This window comes from Morone saxatilis, unplaced genomic scaffold, assembly GCF_004916995.1.
Source record: "Morone saxatilis isolate NCDOM2014 unplaced genomic scaffold, NCSU_SB_2.0 Contig19, whole genome shotgun sequence".
NCBI lineage: Eukaryota > Metazoa > Chordata > Actinopteri > Moronidae > Morone > Morone saxatilis.
Window position 1 is genome coordinate 3,740,731 of NW_023339751.1, and position 4,953 is coordinate 3,745,683.

At 41.8% G+C, this 4,953-nt stretch overlaps 1 protein-coding gene across 1 annotated transcript in view; it reads right to left on the reverse strand.

Moving 5' to 3' along the window:
• LOC118329469 (sorbin and SH3 domain-containing protein 1) overlaps positions 1–4,348 on the reverse strand; it is a 42,022-nt gene extending 37,674 nt beyond the window's left edge. Inside the window, exon 1 of the mRNA XM_035663674.1 lies at positions 4,245–4,348. The gene's annotated coding sequence lies outside the window, so the exon portion shown is untranslated. The remainder of the gene's footprint in view (positions 1–4,244) is intronic.
• Positions 4,349–4,953: the final 605 nt, after the last annotated feature.

The following is a 4,953-nucleotide window of genomic DNA, read 5'->3' on the forward strand; positions in this document are numbered from 1 at the left end:
CTCTCTCCCACCAAACCCCACCCTCCCAACCCCTCGCCCGCTTTCTCCATCTGGCTGCCATTGGCCTGCAAGTGTCCGATGGCTGAAGTGAAGTTGCTTATGGCTTTGGGGCTTTTCAAGGGTCCGTGGCACAAAGAGGCCCCCTCCTCTTCCTCCGCCTATCATGGACGCATTGTAAACAAGGCAGGTGAAAAGACAATTTATGCGTTAGTGATCGGATTTAAGCCTCCTCTCCTGCACCAACAACCACACCTCCACGCCTACTCTCTCTCTCCTCTCTCTCTGCTCTGTCTGTGTGTGTTACATGGACAGCCAGCTGATGGCGAAAAACAACAGCATTCACGGCAGATATTTTAATAAGAACCAGCATGGGTTGTCCTCACTCCCCCCCCACTCATCGTCACATAAACAAAAAACCAGAATTATCAAGTGACAGTGATGCATAGCCAGGTTTATAACCCCTCTCTGGAAGATATAATAACACAATTAGTGAAAATCTGATATCTGTGCTGGGCCCACCTATGAAGCCCAGGCCGCGGTTTATCTGATGGAGCCTGGCCTGGTGCGATTGTTTGGTGTCTGCGTTGTGGACTGCAGTCAGACTTGGGGTCGGCATTTTCCCGAAATAGGGACGGATGATGGGGGGCCCCGCTCGATCTCCAGAGAGAGAGAGAGGAGGGGGTTGCTAAGCGACCTGTTGTAACATTAATGGAGTGAAAACAGAAACCTGGTGTCTGGCTGAAACATCCGGCCTGATCCGAACCCACTCCGTTATTCACAGTGAAGACGAGGCTGCTTTCTGCAGATACTGTCACTACAGAGGTTTTTAGTCCACGTCATGCTCGTAACGAACTTCACTGAGCAGTCTGCATGCTCTGACTAATAAATAAGGGGGATTTTGAGAAATATACCTTAATAAAAGAAACAGAATATCATTAATTTATTCTGCTATTGTCCAGTGTTTGTACCACATTCAGAACTGCAATCAATAAGAGTAAATCATTAGTTTACACTCATTCTGAACACATGGGTACATTAGACCTTTTTCCTTAAATGGACCCCTTTTCTATTATTTGGTAAGAGTGAGAATGTGAGAATATATTTTATGAATATTTCATATTTTATTCAAAACTGTACAAAGAACCGAAACAGTGAACTCAGTAACTGCAAGAACTTTGTGTAAAACGAGTGATTTTGATAAATTTTGAGCAGATTATTTCCTGTTTAGGGAACTTTTTATACAATTATCTGTCTATATCATGTATTTGTTTCATTTTTAACAATCATTCAGACTTAATCGGCTTATTTTCTGACACATTCAGTGTTTTCTTGTCCCTGACACTTGACCATTGGTCTATTAAACAATTTACATTTCTTTTTGTCACCGAAGTAAATCAAATGCTGAAATTTAGGCTTGCTGTGTATATTTCGTCAACTTTCTAGCACGCCTTACAATCAAAAAGGCCTCACGACCCCCCCATGAAGCTTTGGCAACCCCTAGTGGGGGTCCCGACCCCCAGTATACCTGCACACTACAAAGACAATATCTTCTCAGTAACAGGTAAAAGACAAATTCTAATGGCGCTGTCATAACCCCTGTGGTATTTTAACTCGAATAAACAATAACTATTTCGTATTTCCTAAGATTCAGTGTCAGATTTCAGAAACCAAACAGACATCATCTTGGAAAAACAAGCCTGGGTAATCTGGAGGCCAGCTGGCTCTTGCAAAAAATCTTTGAAACTCAGTTTTGAGATTCATGTGTCAGAGGGTTGCTCCTCTCAAATCTAGGGGATCTGCGTAACGTGACTCTGAACAAGCTTCATAAAATATTAACAACTGCGCTGGGTTCATACCAACAGGTCCCATCCTTACTCCACAGGTTATCATTTCTGTTTGTCAAGCTTTAAAGACTGAAATGCAACACTTTGACCTTGTTTTATTGCGTCTCTGAAAAAAGCTAGAACTACATGTTACTGGCTAACAAACGCGAGTGCCAGACGTCACGTTCTATTTGAATATTCCTTTGTACAGCAGCACTTTGCACCCTGAAATCCTGGTGAGACATATTAAAACACGTAAATAATTCGGAGAGAAAATCCTTGAAAACCCCAAATTACAGTCAAATCTTTCTATCCTGAATCCCTTATAGTTTTACACTGAGGCTACTTAACCTAAAACAAACAAGTATTAACTACTGTATAAGCTACATTATACTATTGTAATGTGCTGAATCCTTTCACTCTTGACAAAAAGAGTGCTCCTTCACATCTTTCATCTTTGAATTGCTTTAATTGCACAACAGTATGTGCAAAAGGTCACAGGGCTTTGGCTGCCCTTTGAGTGACTGACTGAACAAATGGCTCACGGCTGAGCTGCTGGCTACCAAACATACGACGGATGTATCTGTTCCATTTACTCACGCAAACCCACTACTGTCCCTGTGTAAACATCTACAACTCCTCAGCTGACATGTCAACCAGGAGTAGAGCTTCATACGCCGCCGAGCTACTACTGAGTCAATATTTCCTTGTGTACTTGAGGAATATGTCACCCAGAAGCAGCAGCAGCAGAGAGCAGAGTGGATATTTAAAATCCTGTTTCACTTAATGACAAGTTCAGTTTAATCATAACAATATCTCTCTGGGGCTTGGTTGCACATACCCAAGTCCTTTCACACATTGAGAGCTAATGGTCCTGGTATTTCTGAGTAAACAGTGTGTAGATACAGTATCTCTATTAAATGTGATAGAGTGTAAAACTCTAAAAAAGCACCGACACCGTTACTTTTAAGAAAATCAGTCCGACAGCTTTGCCTCCGTCCTCGAAGCAGTTTGATTAATTATTTGTGTTGGGGTTAATATTTTATCAAGCTGTTTAGTGTCATGTTACTCAGAGCCCTTGGGAGTAAAACAGAAATCATTACCAAGCAGTGAACTTATGAATGAAAACACATCTGCTATGTTTCAGAGGTAAATTACATTTATAGTGACTAATTCTGCAGTGAAGGTGAAGATTTATTTTCTTTTTCTGCTGGCATTTGAGATTCAGAGATATGTTAAAGGGACATTTTGGGATACTTACTTGTGGTAAGAATTTAGCTCAAAATTAGCACAATTATCAGCTCTATTCTGCATTTTTTAAAATCCACATTTCATATTTCTTCCTTCGCCAAACAGTTGAAACTGTCAGAAAGCAGTGACAGTGCTGTGCAGGACTTACACGCAAACCAAGAGGTGAGTATATTTGATTAGCATGTGTGTCTATATACTCCACACTTGTGCATTTGTTCATGTCACATGCAGTTCATTATGACGCCTCAGGCAGACCTGTTTGTCAAAGTTCAACATCCAAGTCCACTGTGTCAATAACTTACACCATTACTACTGTGCACACAGAAAATGTACTGAAATATTGCTGTAAACTGACATTAATACTTTAGAAAGCAGCACTGAACTCATGGACTACTTCTCCCCCCTGCATCTAACTCCTCATCCTCACCTCCACAGTCATCCAATCAAAGATGGCAAAAGGCTGCAGTCCAACCTGACAACATTGTGCTAAAACTGACAGAGAAATACTATCCAATAAACTATTCCCAACACCTCCATGCCGCATAATGTGCATTCCATTAAGTGCAGGGTCCTGATGTCACAGCCTTATTGTATGCATGTGGAGTAGCCTGTAGTCTGCTCTGTATGACTCACAATGACAACCGCTAATAAGCCTCACTGCTACCTGCCAACTTAAAGAAACAACCACACTACAGGGATTAATTACTCTTTTTTTCTTCCTTCTTTTCTTTAAATGATAGCAGGCAGTATTCATTAAGTGAGGAAGGGTTTAATTCCCAGAGTATTTGGGTTTCCTCTTGGGGCATTTCAGCCTCAGAGTGCGGCACCCATGGCGGGTCGCATTTCCACTGTATGGATCAGTCTTCACTGCAGTAACTGTCCCAAAGCCAGAGAGCCTCCCTGCTGAGGGGCAAAACCCAAAAAATGACTCACAAAAAAAGCTCTTATGTTTAAACAAGTCTGCTGAATTCACACTTAATGAAGTGATTAATAAGAAATACATTAAACTGGCACAAGGCTTTGCACCATACGGGAGGAACACAAAGTCAGCTGTTAATGTGGGGGGTGAAATATGGGCATGGATTAATAATAATAACATTAAAACCCTCCAGATTACAGTAAAGAGCAGCAGCCTCATGCAGCAGTGATCCGGAGCAGGAACATGCTTACCTGTGTGTGATGGTAATCCAGTGTTATGCTCGCTGCTGCAGACACACTTCACTGAGCTCTGTGCGCCGACGGCTGCTCTCCACCAGCGTCCTGTCAGCGCTTCACACTCACCGGCCCCAGCTGCGTCAACAGCGCCGCACAGCACCACCGCCGGGCACCGGGGGGCTGAGCCGCCGCCCCTTCACAATAAAAGCCTGGACTTCACAGTGAAACTGAAATAAAGTTTTGCTGCATTCAAATATTATATAATTTATATATTGTTTTGTTGGCCACTGATCTGAACAAGCTGTGAACACAAAAGTGGCATACTATTACCTTGTTAAACACTACAAGGAGTTTTAACTGGTACAAAACAGTCAGATAACATTTTACCTTTGCATTTTAAAAAAGTTCTGCATTCATATAAACATGTGAAAAAAAGCCTCCTGCACACAGATAAACAAAAATGATTGAAAAAACGTTGTAGTATGCATGCCAAGCCAGTAGGTGGTGGTGTAATTTTTTTTTACTTTAGGCTATATCTTATCCAAAGTTTTCAAGTGTATTGATGCCTCTTTATGATCTACATAAGACCATCAGTGAGAAGATTAGCTGTTTTATTCCTAATGTCTGCCACTGGCTCGGATTCCCCTTGAAATCAATGAAACAGGGTGAAACACTACCGCTTTTGTCCACAGGGGGCGCCAGAATCAACATTAAAAAGTTCCTT